We start from the raw sequence: 18342 nt of genomic DNA on the forward strand, positions 1-18342 counted from the left end.
GCCAGTGCGTTCACACTCCGTTATAGTGGTGTGCAGAAATTATCCACTGCGATGCCATACGCAGCTCGAGTGTTCACTGCATGCAATGAAGTTAGGAATTCCTGAGTAAGGTCAGAGCCTGTGTAAGTTTGTGTGAGGATGTGATGGTACTCCATGTTACCGATGGTTTCTCAGTCTTGTGTAGTCACAGCGTGTGATGAGGTTAGTAATTCCTGAGTAAGGTCAGAGCCTGTGTAAGTGTGTGTGAGGCTGTGATGGTACTCCATGTTACTGATGGTGTCAGTCTTGTGTCACTGCGTGTGATGAGGTTAGGAATTCCTGAGTAAGGTCAGAGCCTGTGTAAGTGTGTGTGAGGCTGTGATGGTACTCCATGTTACTGATGGTTTCTCAGTCTTGTGTAATCACTGCGTGTGATGAGGTTAGTATTTCCTGAGTAAGGTCAGAGCCTGTGTAAGTGTGTGTGAGGCTGTGATGGTACTCCATGTTACTGATGGTTTCTCAGTCTTGTGTACTCACTGCATGTGATGAGGATAGTAATTCCTGAGTAAGGTCAGAGCCTGTGTAAGTGTGTGTGAGGCTGTGATGGTACTCCATGTTACTGATAGTTTCTCAGTCTTGTGTAATCACTGTGTGTGATGAGGTTAGTAATTCCTGAGTAAGGTCAGAGCCTGTGTAAGTGTGTGTGAGGATGTGATGGTACTCCATGTTACCGATGGTTTCTCAGTCTTGCTTAACATTACGGTTGTGTGTAAGGTAAGGTGTGCATCCTTATGTAGTGCTGCGATGACATAGCGATCGCAATCGATTAGCATCATATCGCAGCGAGACTGCGTGCATAATTACAGCCGCGATTGCAGTTGCGATCCGTAGTGAATCAGGCCCTCTGTCAATATTGTTACATGTGCCGCTGTTGCTCTCTGCCTTATTGGATCTCAGTTGTTATCCTAGCTACCTGGACTCTGGCTGCTACGTGCAGTTACTCATATGTTGGTAGTCTCGTTACCATACCTCAGCCTGATGGACAAATCACAGGAGACATCTCCCTTCATTAGGGATTCAAGTAGGTTCCTGCCTGCCGGTGATATTACTAAGTTTCTGCACCTAGTGGATGTTCATGTGGTCGCTGCATGCTGCGCAGTTCCTTGCTCCTGAACCTTTGTTCCTGTATCCAGTATCCTGCCATTGTATACCTTTGCTTCCAGACTCAGTCCTCAGTGTCCTGTCCCTACCAGTCCTACTCCTGTGTCCTGCTGGATTCTGCCCTGTTCCCGTGTCCATCCCAGCTCCATGTATGTGCCTACCCAAGACCCTCCAATTTGTGTTACCTCTGGTTTGTGTCTAGTGCAAGCGTGTACCTGTGGATTCATTCTGCCAGTTCAACCATTTCAAGTACTGGTTCTGCTACAAACTTCAACCTGCATCCACGTGTCAGTTCAACCATATCAAGTACTGGTACTGTTACAAACTCCCACCTGCATCCTGAGTAGCTTGCCTGCCACAATCAAGTCCATATCCAGCATTGCAGGTTCAACATCATTCCCACCTGCATCCTGAGTAGCTGGCCTGCCACAACCAAGTTAATTTCCAGCACTGCAGGTTCTACATTATTCCTACCTGCATCCTGAGTAGCTGGCCTGCCACAACTAAGTTCATATCCAGCATTGCAGCTTCAACATAATTCCTACCTGCACCCTGAGTAGCTGGTCTGCTACTATCCATATCTGCATCCTGTCTGTTTCTGTGCTTATCCACCTGTGCCAGTTAATTGCAAGTCTTCAGACCATCAAGCTAGTTTCCCAGCAGCAGACTCTAGCACACACCTGCATCTGTTTGCCTTAGCCATTAGCTCCTACCTTGCCTTCTGCCATTACTCCAGGTTAAACTATTCTGTGGATCCCTTCCTATTTCATGAGCCATCAGCGAACTCAAGGGGTCACATGTAAATAATGCAGGTACATCCATAACAAATATTGGCCCTGATTCAGACCCACTCGCAAGCGGCTGTCCGCTCGCAAGTGGGTCAATGGTCTGCACTGAGCATGCGCACGATGGAGGGAGCTCCGTCGTGCGCATGCGCCAGACGCGATGAGCGAAGGAAAGTCCTTCGCTCATTGTGTCTGATCAAAGGGGGCGTGCTGTCGATGTTGATTGACATCACGCCCCCTTTGGTGGGCGTGCTGGGGGCGTGCCTCCCTGACGGGGGCGTTCCCATGGGAACGCCTCCCGTCAGAAGCCGGCCCACTGACATCACTAGTGATGTCAGTGGGAGTGATTTTGGCTCTGATAGAGCCAAAATCACTCTGGGGCTTGCGGTTGAAAACCTCAACCGCAGGCTCCGGCTCGCAGTTTCGATGGTCGCGATGGTCACGACCATCGCGGCCATCAAACTGCATGCTCGTATAGGCTGTGGGTGGTGACCCACAGCTATACGAGCGTCCAGGAGGACGCTCCATTTTTATGGAGGGCGGCCCTCATTCAGAGCGTGCGCTCTGCTCAGAGCGTACGGCTCTGAATGAGGGCCATAATTCTAGAGAAGCTTCCTTCCACCATTTCTGAACCTTCTGCACATGTGAAGATGAGTAGTGGTAAAAGTAATAATGATGATGGATTAGATATATAATTGAGGATGCTACTTTGGAAGTTGTAACTATGCAACAGGATGATAAGGATCATTCTGTATCTGACACTAATGATGATGATGGTGATGATAATGGTGATGATGATGATGAATGTGTTGGTCAAGAACACGTTAATAAAATACAGGAGGATGCTGTAGTTTGTGTCAAAGTAAATCAACAGTGGTAGCACTTCATGCCAGTCATAAGAAGAGCATAGTAATCCCTGGGAAAAAGACCAAAAAATCCATCTCTTCCGTGTGGAAATATTTTTACCCAAATCTTGACAACATTTGTCAAAGCATCTGTGGTATTTGTAGTACCACCTCCTCCCTGTTATGTCATTTGCAGATATAAAAATCTGTAAAATGGTATACTGTACAAGCAGTCCAGGATCAGCTACCAGCATCGTGGATAGGTCCCAGCACATGCAATCTCCAATGGCAACACCTTCATCATCAACCTCCTCATTAGTGATCGGGGTAGTCCTCCTGCATCCAATTTGCAAAGACAAACTGGCTCCCATAATGCAATTTACAATTCCATGAAAAATCTTATCGCACTAGAGCTGCTGCTGGGGTGAATCTTCATCACAGAAGAGACCAAGAAGAAGACTTGTCATTTTAAACAACAATTGACTGTGAAACAATCATTTGCAAGAGAAACCAAGTATGACAGCTGCCACCCTGTTGAACAGCGAATCACTGAAGCCATGATGGCTATGTTAGCATTAGATCTGTATCCAATAACTGTCATTAATGTATCTGGTTTTAGCTGGCTAGTTGTGGTCATATGTCCATGCTACAAAATTCCATCTCAATTTTTTTTCCATAACAGCAATTTCTCACCTTTACCGGAACATTAAACAAAAAGCTAATCTTTGCCTAGAAAATGCCATTGGTCTGACTATCCATTTAACTACAGATGTGGACAGGTGGTACTGGTCAAGATGACATACCTGACAGCCCACTGGGTGGGTTTTTCGCTTTCATCAGCAACAGCAGTATCTAACACACACTGCCAGCTCATTCACAGGCAGGCTACTTTCTATCACTGGCTTCACTAAGAGGCTTAATGGTGTCAATCTGTTGGAAAAACTCAGGGATGTGATAGCAAAATGGCTTACCCCACTAGGACTCTACTCAGGATTTGTCATTTCTAGTAACGGAACTAACATTGTATGAGCATTATGACTAGAGATGTGCTCCGACCCCAGTGTTTTGGTTTTGGATCTGAATCTGGTTTTGGATTTTTTTCCTCCGTGTTTTGTTTTTGGTTTGTTTTTGTTTTGTTTTTTATGCAAAAAATCATAAAAACAGCTAAAACCACATAATTTGGCATGTTTTTGTTCCTACAGTATTATTAACCTTAATAACAATGATTTTCAGGCATTTCTAGGCATTTTTAACCACCTCACAGCTCATAATATTGGTTTCACTACTTTTCACCAATATAGGCCAAAGGCTGCAGCGAGCTGGCTGGCTAAAGTAAGCAACAGAGCAGCGGCACAAACGCACGGCAGTCTAAAAAAATATCAGACATCTATGAAACATTGCCACACAGCAGTGGCAGACAGGAAAGGAAAGAGGTGCAAGATGGAATTATCCCTCCCACCCACTCTTATGTGGGATAATAAAAAGGACATGCACAGTTTAACAAACCAAGCACTTTAGCCACTAGGACTGACACTTTAGTGGCTGAACTCCTTGGTTTGTTTGGGCCCCACAAAACATTTTTTGGAAGGACTACCTTCAATTATTAAGGAGGTTGATGATGAGGGTGTTGGTGGTGGAGATTGCATGTTATGGTTCAAACTGCTGGTAGCTGATACTGGACTGCTTGTTATTAATTTACAAATTATAATTTTGTTAAACAAATTGCATGAACTCCCTGCAAATGACGTAACAGGGAGGAGGTGCCTAGATGGTTAACGTCCCTTCCTCTGCTAACTTTGGCTTTACAAATGGAACAGATGCCTTCACAACTGTTGTCAGAATTTAGATTAAAATAATTCCACATCCAAGACGTGGCTTTTCTGGCTTTCTTTTTATCATTAGCAAGAACTGCTGCCACTGGTGGCTGATTAAAGGGGGGTATCCACTAGACGATAAAGTTGAACGATTGAATGATAATGATAAAATCGTTCAATAATCGTTCAAACATCGTTCGAACATCGTTTGAACATCGTTTGCAAATCATGCAGTAATTGTTTCTAACGATGTACGATGCGCGCTCCCGCTGGTCGTCTGATCGTCTCCTCCATCGACTGAACATGCAGGTCAACTTCACTTGATTGCTTACAAATCGTTTACACATTGTTTACACATCATTTACACATTGTTTACACATCATTCACACTGAACGATCAAACGATGAACCACTATCTGCCCACTATAGCTGAAAGCTCTCAATCACAGATTAAAACAACATAGTTTATTGTTAGATCTTTTGCAAATCGTTTGCAAATCTTTTGCAAATCTTTTGCAAATTGTTCAGAGTGGAAGATCATATTTCAAGGGAAACTTCAAGGGAAAATCGTTAAGATTGGACAGGGATAAAATCATCTAGTGGATGCCCCCCTTTACGCAAACCACATCCTTATCATCAACATCCACATTAGCATCAGATAGGACACAAATTTCCCCTTCATCTTCCTATTGCACTTCCTCCACACTATTAGCCTCATTTTTTATTATTTCACCATCTAATACTAGCACGGCCGTCATGGCATCAGTGATCCGCTGTGAAACTGGGTGACAGCTGTTATACTAACTTCCTCCATCAAAGGACTGTTTAATAGTCAATTGTTTTTTTAAATTACTTCCGATCACGAATGAGGATGTAGATGATGATGCAGGTGTTGGTGTTGGAGATCGAAGGCGCTTGGATCTCACAGAGAGGGAGCAGGTAGGTGACACTGGACTTGTTACGTTTTGGAACTTGGTGACGTACACTTTGATATTTGATGATTGCGCTCCAAGTGACGTAACAAGGAGGAGGTTCCTAGGTGGTTTAGGTCCCTCCCTCTACTCACTCTTGCATGGCAACGGGCACATATGGCTTGACAATTGTTGTCCGGATCGGGATGGAAATAATTCCACACGTGAGAAGTAGATTTTTTTGTCTTTTGCCCCAGCATGACAACAATGGGCTTTGGCTTCTTCAAACCATGGGCAACAGCTGTTGCCTGACTTACACAAAGGACATCCTCATCACCAACACCAACATCTTCATCATCAGCATCCTCATCATCCTTAGTGCCTTTATCCACCAAAATATCCTCCTCCTCCATGTGCAATTCCACAGAAGCATCCTCAATGACTACGTGTGCAAGATGTTGACTGCCCTTCCCCACATTTACAGAGGGCACACAAATGTTGGAACTTGGAGGATCCAGTACACTAGTATTTAGGTCGGGCTCACACATGGCAACCGCGGACACACTTGCACTCTCCTCGGGGATTTGTGATTTCGATTTCTCAGGGCACACAGTTGGTTTTTCCGGAGCTGTCTTAACAACTTTCACATTTTTAATTGGACCACCACCACTACTACAAGCAGAAGGGCTATCAGAAGACTCAGCAGTCTTCTTCATAAAGTAAGAAGGCCAAGGCCTTATCGTTTCCTTGCCACTTTGTGTAGTGAATGGCATATTGCCAATTTTTTGTTTATCTAAAGTCAAATATCCTTTCAATTTTTTTTTCTTAATTTCAGTAAAACCTGCTTTACTACTAGTACCATATCGATGGCGAGACTAAAGCCCTGGGGCATGGGCCTTCCTAGAGGTCGAGGAAGTTGACGGCCTTGCACTGCTGGAGGCAGCTACAACATGTGGTTCTTGGCCTTGCTCTCCTGTCATGTGACAGCCCTCCATATTTTTTCTGCAGTCTAGAAGCAGTGTCACAATCACCAATAGTGTAGCCAAGGTGCGGTTACAAAATTAACACACGTGCAGTCGTGCGCACACACAAAAATATTAGAAAACACAACAAATGATGATTTATATTTTTTGTCAGCTCCAGAAGAACTTGGCCCCAGAGTAACGATTGATCATGACTGGAGTCTGTCAGCACAAGGTTGCAACTTGCGTTACTTTCTGGATCTTGTGCAATACTACGGTTAAGCCGAAAACCCACCCACACAAACAAGAAAAAAATATGACACTTTAATTGTATTTTTTTAATTGAACACGACTGTAGTCGCTGGATCTTGTGCGCTAATGTGGTTAAGCCTAACACCCACGCACACACAGAAGAAAAAATATATAAGACAGTGACACTTGTATTGTTTTTTTTTTGATTGAACACGACTGTAGTCGCTTGATCTTGTGCGCTAATGTGGTTAAGCCTAACACACACTTGGGCCCAGAGATGGGCACAGCACAAACCCAGGACACAGCAGACAGCCAAGGTGGATCACCAGACAGCACAGTGACAGTGACAGCACAGTGACCAGAGACCAGAATGGATCAGCACAGACAGCACAGTGATAGTGACAGCACCATGACCAGAGACCAGAATGGATCAGCAGTCACCAGCCCAGGACACAGCAGATAGCACCAGTATCTCTCCCAGCCCTACACTACCCACCCTCCCTGTTCACTTTACACAGCCGGAGTGGAAATGGCGTCCGTCGCTTGGTCCCTTATATACTACATTGATCATAGAGACGAAAGCTCGCAAACCGCGAGATTTCCGTCTCTATGGTTTTGCCTCGGTTTCGAGAACCAAGTAAGGTGGGAACCTCCAAGCCTGCTTGGATTCGACTTGGATATGCTAAATTCGGGTGGCCTCGGTTCTCTGAGAACCGAACCCGCTCATCTCTAATTATGATTGGAGAAGTTTGTTATTATTATCTTTTCTACTAGGCTGTTACTGTGGCTTAAATTGCCTGTATTGTCCTGAGGCATGTGATTTTGCTGTTTGGATTCAGTTTGCATTTGAAAACTCACATTTGGAAGCTTAGTTTTTAATAATTTGTTCTGTATTTCAGATTTACAGTACTTTTCCTTATAGTAATAAATGCTTTACCTTCCACTAAATACTCCACCTCCAATCACTTGTAATGGCCTTAGGCCTGTGATTTGCTGTCTGGAGAAGTGTGTTGGTAATATATTATATTTTCTACTAGGCTTTGACTTTTAGTCCTTGATTAATGAAAACATTCAATAGGGTCCTATAGTTTATTAAACTGCCATCCTGTCTGCCAGTGCAGTGGAACCATGGACCTGATTCAGACCGCTAGATGCGTTCACACGCTAGATGCGTATGCAAATTTCAGCAAGGCAGGCGATCGCATGGCAAGGCGTTAGCACGCCCAGTATGTCTTAACGTGTGATTGCATTGTATTTGCAGATGCTCACCAGCCTATGAATAAAATGCCCACTTGCGCACGTCATCTCCAGGAAGTGTATGCAACCATCAGTACATCGAGTGCTATCGGATGCGATCGCAGTGCGTGTGGCTGACCATACCCTACAGCAAGCACTGCGAGTGATTCAGTGTGAAATACAACCAAGTGATGTGTACTATGACGCTGCCTCTTAATTATGCGTGCCCCTGAAACGGCGCTGAGATGCTCAGGCACGCCTGCGTTCGCACCTCCACTCCCCCATTTATAGTGGCCAGCCCCTGACACCACCCACAACCACAAACGGCTTCTCTTGTCACTCATTCAGCGGGGCTGTCTATGCGCAGCGAGCATACACTTCCCGATCGCTCACACTGGATCACGCACGTGCATTGCTATGCATGCGCAGAATGCAATCAGCTGGCTGCGTGCGAACGCATCCTAGCGAGCGGGTCAGAATCAGGTCCTATGTTTCATATACAGTATGTGCTATATTCTTTTAAACTGCCGTGTGTTTGTGCTGCTGCTGTGTCACTTACAGTAATTTAGCCAGCGAGCTCACTGTAACTTCTGGCCAGTATTGGAGAAAACAATATTGTGAGCTGTGAGGTTGTGAAAATTGTCTGGAAATGTCAGGAAATTCATGTTATTGATGTTAATAGTACTGTAGGTACAAAAGCAAATTACATGATTTTAGCTGTTTTGATCCATTTAAAAAAAAAAAATCAAAACATTTGAGGGGGGTTTTGCCAAAACCAAAACACGATGATAATTCAGAACCAAAATCAAAACACAGGGGTCTGCACTCATCTGTAATACTGTATATGTAAAAGATTTCCTTTCTCAACAGAACTGTGGGCCTGATTCAGAGCCGCTCGTAAGCGGCCGCTCGCTCGCTCCGAATGATGTTCGCACATCTGCGCATGCATATGGGTTGTAATGCGCATGCGCGAACCAGTCAGTGCGGTCGGAAATCGTGTGCTCGCAAAATAGAGAATGCCTGCTAATTTGAGTGACAGAATGAGGCGTTTGTGGGTGGTAACAGGGGAAGGTGCTTGAAAACGGGGAGTGGAGATCAGAACGCAGGCGTGCCTAACGGACAAAACGGGCGTTTAATGGGTGTGCATAATTAACAAAGCAGCGTCATCGACCACGTCACTTGGTTGTCTTTTAGCCTGAACTGCTCGCATGATTGTGGTAGGAAAATGCTACCACAAGAATAGCGAGCAGTTCATACGCCTTTCGATGTACTCGATTAATCTAATAAATAGCGGAGATGACGTATGATGCGAGCGGCCAAGGGGCGTCTTTACAAAATAGCGAGCGCATGTTTAGTTTGCTCGCTCAGACATAGAGGCGTCAACACACCGCAAAGAGCGAGCGCTCAATTTAAATATCTGGCCCCTTTTTTAGAACGACCGTCCGCAAATAGCGTCCGGCTCTGAATCAGGCCCTGTGTCAGCTGTATAAAGCAGAAAAAAAACCTTCTACTACTGTAGGTAACATATCTTTGGGAATGTTTATCATATTTTATACTATACAGCAACCTGGATACAGGGGCAAATGAAAGATTTTTACAGGGGGTTTTCCACACACACACAAATATATATAATGTATATATGTAGATATATAATACATACACACAAACATACCTTACACACACACAGCTACTGTATGTCACACATACATTACACACACACACTTACCTTGCAGCAGCTGCGAGTTATCATTAGGGCCCTCCCCTAGCGACAAAATGCAACGATTTGCAGAACAATCAGGATGGGGCGGAGCCAAATGATGCGATTCTAATAAAATCATGTCATATTGGCTACGTCTCCTCCTGATTGACCCGCGAATTGCTGCATTTTGCTCGAGGGGGCATGGCTTAAGAAGATGGTGCTTGCCCTCCAGTCTGTCGGGGGGGGTTTGGGTTCTCAGAAACCCCCCCCTGAGTGCGCTAGTGGGACAGATACCTACTGAATTACAGAGCTCCCGACATTCCAAAAATTAAATCATTCAAAAAAGAAATTAATACAATTGTGACATGTCCCATTTCGTCCAGGCTATGGTGATTCTTGATAATGGAAATCAAAACTGAAAGTATATATTGTGTTTATTTTGCAACATATTTTTATTATTAAACAATGTGTTTTCTGCAATATTTTTTTACAAATGTAAATTATTCTCATACTGAAATGAATAGAGATCACAACTAGTCATTTGAAAATCTATATTTTGAAGAATTGTCTACTTTAAAAGACTTTCCCTTCTATGCCATTCTTACATAATTTCTCGCCTTGTTCTGCAGAACACAGTTTATGCCTCACAGGTTTGAAAGCTAAATATAGAGCCACAGCTGTAGTTGGTAAATATAACTCACTCTTTTTATAAGTCTAACCTTCCTTAGAAAGAAACGTAATTAGGGAACAAAAATAACAACAGTGTAGTATCATTTTGCGCTACAGCATTTATATGTACGGTAATTTACATTGAGGGAGGCGCAAGACACGAAACACAATGGTTGCCATAGCAAAACTGCAGATCTGGCATTGATCCCAACCAAGGTGCCATCTGTGTGGAGTTTGTATGTTCTCCAGTGTTTGGGCCAGGGAGCAATATCAAGAAGCTTTCTCTGACTGAACAGGTAAGAACAAAAAACAGCACAATATATATAAGTATGAGTGAATTGAGTAATGTGCAGCTTGATAGTAGAATAAAGACAAACTGAATATATGATATAAATAAAACATAATTGGTCGGGATGCAGCAAAGGGAGAAACGTGGTCAAACCCCAAAAACGCGGGTTTGACCACATTTCTCATATGCACCAAGCCTCAAAATGTGATGGATTCGGGGACTTGGATGCGGTGGGTAACATAATTTTCAGATGGCGTTACCCTATAGAAGCCTATGGGCTTCTCTCGGGAGAGTGCTATGAGAGAGATCCAATCGGATCCCTCCCAACGCCCCCGCAGCATGCGCAGAAGAATGCCATAGACCCAGAAGTCCCTCATTCGCAATGGACAGCGCTTATCAGGAGAGCTGTCCTTTGCGGTGTTCTTCATGCTTACCCGCATTACGCTAGTATGCATGCGAAGGGTGGCGGGATCATATGCAATGCATTATGCATCCATCCCAATATGTACATACAAACTATTTAAAACCCATTTACAGTTGTGTTAAATGATAGACATTATGCAGGAAAGCCTATGAAAAATGCGCAGCCTGACATGATTTTAGCTGTATTCTCAGTTCAACCCTATAAGAAATCCAAGTTCATAGTCTCTATGGGACCTGCCGTAGAAGTTTTGGAAACAATGGTAGTGGATACAACCAACAAATGAAATTAATCCGGATATTTCCAGAGTGGCAGATATTAGTATATTACCAGCATGTGTAAGGAAGGAATCGGTATGATTTACCGCCAGACACCTGCCCAGCGGTTGGAATCCCGACAGCAGGAGGCTGGCAGAGGAGGAAATCCTGATCATCGAAGGTAAGTATATACTAACCTAATTCTAACCCCCTGATCCTAACCCTCCTTTAGGGTGCCTAACTCTAACCTTCCCCCCCAGTGCCTAACCCTAATCCCCCCTCTAAGTGCCTAAACCTAACCCCCCCTTCCCCTCCGCCTAACCCTGTCCCCTCCGGGGGTGCCTAACCCTAACCCTCCGTCCCCCTAGCCTAAACCTAACCTCCCGGGGGGGTGCCTAACCCTAACCCTCCCTCACCCTATCTTAACCCTAACCTCCCAGGGGGGTGCATAACTCTAAATCCCCCTCGGGAGCCCTAAACCTAACCCTCCCCCCTCCGAGGCTGTCTGCAGTGGCGCCCAGCATCCCTTCTATCGGGATGCCGGGCGCCGGTCTCCCGGCATCGGTAAAATGACCGGTGTCTAGATTTAGACGCCGGTCATTTAACCCTCGCCGGGATATGACAGTCGGGAAGCCGGCTGTCGGGATTACGTCCGCCGGCTTCCCGACTGCATACCATAAGGAAGAGGTATATTGTACAGTCGCTCAGCAAGATTCCCCGCAGTGGTTCTGTTGCTGTTGGAAATCCTATTGGAAAGCCTTTGGATTTTGTTTCTACTAAAAGAGGTATACAGTATACAGTAGGTGCCATACTCCGAGTGGTAGTAGCCATGGAATACCCTGAGGTGTTTAACACAGTAATGTAGGCACATATCCCCAAGGTGGATGTAGTTAATTTGCCGCTGTACGGGATGCGAAAATCCCAACGCCGGAATCCCGAACCACATTCAGAAAACCAGTGCCGGAATGCCAACATGGGTTGAGATGCTGACGCCGGAATCCCGACAGCCAGCATCCCGAATGTAGGTATAGTGGGTAAGTATAGTTTTACGCCGTGGGGGAGAGGGTTAGGTTTAGGCATTACCGGGGGGGTTAGGGTTAGGCCCCGAGGAAGGGGGTTATGGTTAGGCACTTAGGGGAGAGGGTTGCTGAGCATCTGGATCTTTTGACGGGAGGCATCCCGACCACCGGTATGTCATATCACACCCCCCAAGGTACAGTTTAGGGGACAAAGTGTGAGGTATTAGTAGCTTGTAACAACGTACATGTATGTGCTGGCATGCAATGAGAGGCAGGGATGTGTTGGCACTGTGGAACAGTGCATGACATGCAATGAAATACATGGAGTATATTGCAATCATCCTGGAGATCAAAACAGACAACAAGTGCATCAGAGTAAACACACACGCAGCAGAAAAATGCAAACAGGTGGAATTAATGCAACCAAAATACCCTGGCACAGAGTCTAAGACCCCTTCCTAACTTCACCAGGAATTCCAGCAAGAGGGTATGGACTTTATTCAGTGCAGGCCCAGATCTTGGCCCAGTGTAGTTGGTTCCCAACATGAAAGCAACACAGTATGAGGAAACATCGCAGATGGAAATGCAGGTAAGAAAAGTACTGCTGTCAGGAAAACTGAACATCGGAGTTTAAACAACACTCAAAGAAAACTATATTGGACGGTATAGTTCTGGAGAGGGTGCACCTACAGTATGTAGAACACAATGAATACTCAGGCACTGGAGGAATGCACTGAGCAGGTTCTTATAGTGGCTGGCTGATGGGCGATTTCCTTCATGAGTCATCAGTGCTGGAGGTTAGTGGTAACACCTGAGAGATGTTTTATGTCATCTGTAGCCGTAGGACCCCTTATGCTGTGGGCTGCCTGGAGAAGTGCCCGAAGACATGGAGGAGCTGCCTGCGGGATCAAAGGGAAGGAGCCCGCACCGCGACTTGACCACCTGTGCTGACTGAAGGGACGCCCACCTGGAGCAAGGCTATGCTGGGAGGACCCAAGGACAGCGTGCAAGGGAAGAGACAGCCCAAAAGGAAAAGGCTCAAGGACCCCTGGGCTGCAGTAACCTCTCTGCCAGACAATGCCCTGAAAAGGAGAATTTCCCCAGCAAGTATCCCTGTGTACTGACATCTGAGGACTGCCCCTTTCTTAGTACGCAGTAATGGGATCCCCCATTGGTGGAGAAGGATGTAATAGAACATCTGGTCTGAGTGATAATATACTGAAGAGAAGACGCTTTTATCACTTCAAATTCACATTTCTCCAGTTTAGCAAACAATTGATTTTCTATTAATAATTTATCAAAAAAGATCAGAAGGAGATGGGGAAAAATATCATCAAGATTTATGAAATAAATCTCACCAATAAATCTTTAGAAATCTCATTAATAAGATTTTCAATAACTGCTGGATCATTTCATAGCCCAAACGGAAGGACAAAGGGGTCTATTCAGTAACCCTTGAAAGCCTTGGACAGAGATAAAGGACCTAATTCAGAGTCAGTCGTAAGCAGCTGCTCGGTCGTACGCCTAACGACCAAGAAACTGAAAAAGGAAGCAATCGCACGGCCGGTCGGTCACAACCAAAGTGACGCCCATACGTGAACAATGCACCTCCTCTAGCTAACGAGTGATAGCAGCTAGCGATCGAGTCACACGACGGAAGGAGCTCCATCGTGCGCATGAGCGAGACCCGGTGAGGGACGGGCTCTCCATCGCTCCGGGTCTTGCACCAAAGGGGGCGTGCTGTCGATGTTGATTGACAGCACGCCCCCTTTGGTGGGCGTGCCAGGGGTGTGCCTGCCAGACGGAGGCGTTCCCATGGGAACGCCTACCGTCTGAAGCCGGCCCCACTGACATCACTAGTGATGTCAGTGGGAGTGATTTTGGCTCTGATAGAGCCAAAATCACTCCAGGGCTTGCGGCAGCGAGACCCTACCGCAGGGTCTCCGTCGCAAGCCCGATGGTCGCGATGGTCTTGACCATCGCGACCATCATCATGGACGCTCGCATAAGCTGTGGGTGGCAAGCCACAGCTATGCGAGCGTCCATGAGGACGCTCCTAAAACAGGTAGGAGGGCCCTGATTCAGAGCGAGCGCTCTGGTCAGAGCGTTCAGCTCTGAATCAGGCCCTGAGAGTGCATGTACCCAACCTCAAGCTGTACGATCAGTCAGGCCTCTAACCTGCTCGCAGAGTGACGTTTTACTACTTCCGGCCTTCTATGTCGGTCGTAGCAGGTAATTTATGTACGCCCCTAAAACGCCCTCAAAACGCTGAGGCACACCTGCATTTTCAGACCACCACCCCCGTCAACACCCACAAACGGCCTTTCATGTCAATCAACTCTCGGAAGCCACTTCCTGCTCGTAAGCCGCACGATCTACAGCATTTTGGATCGCAAAGCCTCCTACGCACATGCGCACAACTAACCGTACGCATGCGTGGTTTGGAAACATCGGTAGCATACGACCGAGCGGCCGCTTACGACCGACTGAATGAGGTCCTAAGTCCCAACCATTATGCTCCTAACTGACATTTTTAAAACACAGCCTGTGACATGGCAGTTAGGAGCTGATTGGCTTTCACTTTATCTCTGCTCTCATTGGGCTCTATTTACTACAATCCGCATATTGAATGCGGATTGTAGTGTGATATTACCGAGTGAATTCGCATTGCGAATTCCGGCAATATCACAGGGCTTTACTATAAATCCCTTGCAGGGACAGAGCTTGCGATAAAGCTCTGTCCCTGCGGATCCCATCCGCACTCTAGTCGCGGTATTTTCGGAAAAAATACCGCGACTAGGAGCCCGCGCATGCGCTGTCCCACCATCGCTGCTACCCCCCACCGACGCTAAGCCCCGACCCCCACGATCGCGGACACCCGCGGACCCCCCTCCCCCCCCCCGCGACCCCCCCCTCCCTTCATTACACTTACCTGCATCCTCCTGGCCTCCGGTGATCTTCTCCGGGCTTCCCGATCAGGTGATCTCCCATACTGCACTGGGACCCGATCACCTGATGACCGGGCAGCAGTGCATTGTGGGAGACCAGCTGACCGGAGAGGAGCCATCACCGGAAGCCCGATCACCGGTCCCTGGATTCAGGTAAGTAAAAAAAAATGTTTCTTTTTTTTTTTTTTTTTTTTTTACAGCAATCAGCTTGCGGTCTATTTAGACCACATAGCTGATTAGTGGTACCGGCCCCCGGCTCTGCTCTCCCCGTTAGAGTAGAGTGGGAGCCCGGTAACTGGGGGAGACCCTGGATAACGCCACCTCCAGGTGGCGTTATTATCACAGGGCTTCCCCCGGTATTTTTTTACAATTTATTTTTAGTAACTATGGGCGGATCACATTTCCCATTACAATTATGGGAAATGCGATCTGCTTTACTAAAAATAAGTGATAATTAGGGGTTGGAGTAGAATTTTATGAATTCTACTCCAATTGCCCTATAGTAACTACAGGTGAAACTAAAATAATGTGAAAAGGGTGTGAAAACACCCTTTTCACTTTATTTTAGTAAAAATAATGTTAATAAATAGAGCCCTTTATCTCTATCTAAAGCTTAGTAAATAGACCACAGCCTGTAAAGTGACAGTTAGGAGCTGATTGGCTGGAACCATATCTCCCTCCACATTATCTCTCTCCAAGGCTTAGTGAATTGACTCCAAAGTATTCATAATGGCCATTGTTATAATTACGTAATATTTCCCTAATATGTTCTTCCTTAGTTTCAGGGACTGAGAGGGAGGAGAGTTTCTCTTTAAGAAGTTTTGACGCTGGGATGAACTCCATGACACAGTAACACTTCCTATATGGAGGTCATCCTTCTTTTACAATAGACAGTCTGAACTGACTGCTTTTTATCAACCTACAAAAAAGATGATCTTACAAATTGTTATATACTGAATGTTGATCATACTGTTAATAACTGAAATATAAGGTACAGTATACAGTGATATAGAGAATACAGATGCGATAGGTACATACTGGATCTAATTATTTTCAAGCCGATAATTATATAACAGAGAATAATAACGGTCTATAATTATCGATGTAAGAATGAACTGATAAGCGGAATACTACCGCAATATAACAATAAGGGTAATTTGAAAGAACGACTGTTTAGCTGCGGACTATGGGTTACATTTGGCATCCTGGCGGTCGGGATGACGACGCTTACATTACCGGCGTCGAAATCCCAAGGCCGATCAGAATCCCGGCACCGGCATCCCGAACAAAGGTAAGTAGCATGGATGGGGAAGGGTTAGGTTTAGGGGTTAGGGTTAGGCACTAGGGGGAGGATTAGGGTTAGGCACCAGGGAGGGAGTGTTAGGGTTAGGGTAGGGAGTGCGCTATCCCGCCTACTACACATGTTATAAATGAGGTAGATAATTATTCTTATTTCCTGAGCACCCTAGTGGGGCCGTGGGTCAGAAGAAAACAATTCCCCAGCAATAACAGCTACTGTATACTTGGTAGACAAATCTCCTGATGAATTATTAGAAGTAATATTAATTTAAAATCCTCAAGAAATAAATAACCAGACTCGGAATAATACAGTGTTTCCCTGCGCTTGGTCGGGATCTGCTATTTATCTGTTACTTATGGCAACATTACAACATACTGCTGCATGAATTTCTTGCTCTGTCACATATGTAACAACTTATAAGGCGATACTAAAAACACACAGAGACAATCATGTCAAAGAAGTGAAAAAGAAAAGTTTGTTGAAACATGTCTCGTCTCATTTTAAAATCACATATTTCCTATACTGTATATGCAGAGGAATTCTATATATTAACTTTTCACTTTTTCTTATTTTCTTTCTTTCAATGTCCCTATTTTTTTACCAAAAAGTATCTGCATAGATATTAAATTGGTGAATAAAAATAATATACATTTTATGTGTTTGCTTCCTATAGGTATTAAATATATATAAATATATATATATATATATAATTTATTTTATTGCATTTAGTAATAAAATCGTTATATTGTAATATACATTTCTGTGGAGGGGGGTTGGAGTGCTCCCCTGTCAATGGTCTTTCTTTCTTTTGTTTATAATATCACATAATTTCCCTAAACAGATCAGGACAGGGAGGAGCAGGGCGGAGAGCTAGGGATAATCATTACTCCTGATAATTTGTACAGTACATCACCAGACAGTGTCACTCTGATGCCAATTAATACTGGGCTTATAGTATGTGTAGCCATTCATGGTAATCCAGGGCTGACGGTAGGATAGGAGACTGTATAAGGGGTTGGGTATGAGATGCCAGTGGTTGGGATGCCGCTGGTCAGAATACCAACAGCGGCATCCTGACAGTAAAGATCCCGACAGCGGTAGGTACGTTTAGTACAATTAACCCTAACCCCTACCCTAACCCTCCCTCCCAGGTGCCTAAACCTAACCTCCCCTCCCAGGTGCCTAAACCTAACCTCCCCTCCCTAGTGCCTAAACCTAACCTCCCCCTCCCCACACCCTATTCCTAACCCTCTCCCCTTAGTGCCTAAGCCTAACCCTAAACCTAACCCTCCCCTAACCCCCTGTGGTACCCCAAATTTGTGCCTAAATAGGGCACCACATTTTTTTTTATTATATATAGCTATTACTGCCCCATTCACTATAGTTGCACGGCTAGTGAACTTTGATTGACCCTGCTCCTGTCAGTCCCTACTGAGCATGTGCAGACAGGGGGGAAGAATTCATCTCTTGGACCATAACCCCTTTTTCCAGGAAAAATCACCCCTTTTCATTGGCAGCCTGAGTGTCCAGGCAGAGGACTCTGGGGGCGGTCTGTTGCTGGGGGTCACCCTGTCCACTCTGGGATTCTGGACAAGCAGGGGAGGAGAGATGGATAGGGGTTTAAAAGAGCCATACCCGGGGGAGGAGTGCAGTGAGGTGTGAGGATCTTCCTGTGGCGTGCCCTTGGATCTGTGGAATATGGGGAGAGTGTGTTCACCCCTTGGTTGCCCTGGATTACAATTACTGTACTCCGTAGCAGAGAGGAGTACCCCACTGGAGTGTTATACCAAGCCCTA

This window comes from Taudactylus pleione, unplaced genomic scaffold (assembly GCF_031769625.1).
Source record: "Taudactylus pleione unplaced genomic scaffold, aTauple2 ptg000063l, whole genome shotgun sequence".
NCBI classification, from domain to species: Eukaryota; Metazoa; Chordata; class Amphibia; order Anura; family Myobatrachidae; genus Taudactylus; species Taudactylus pleione.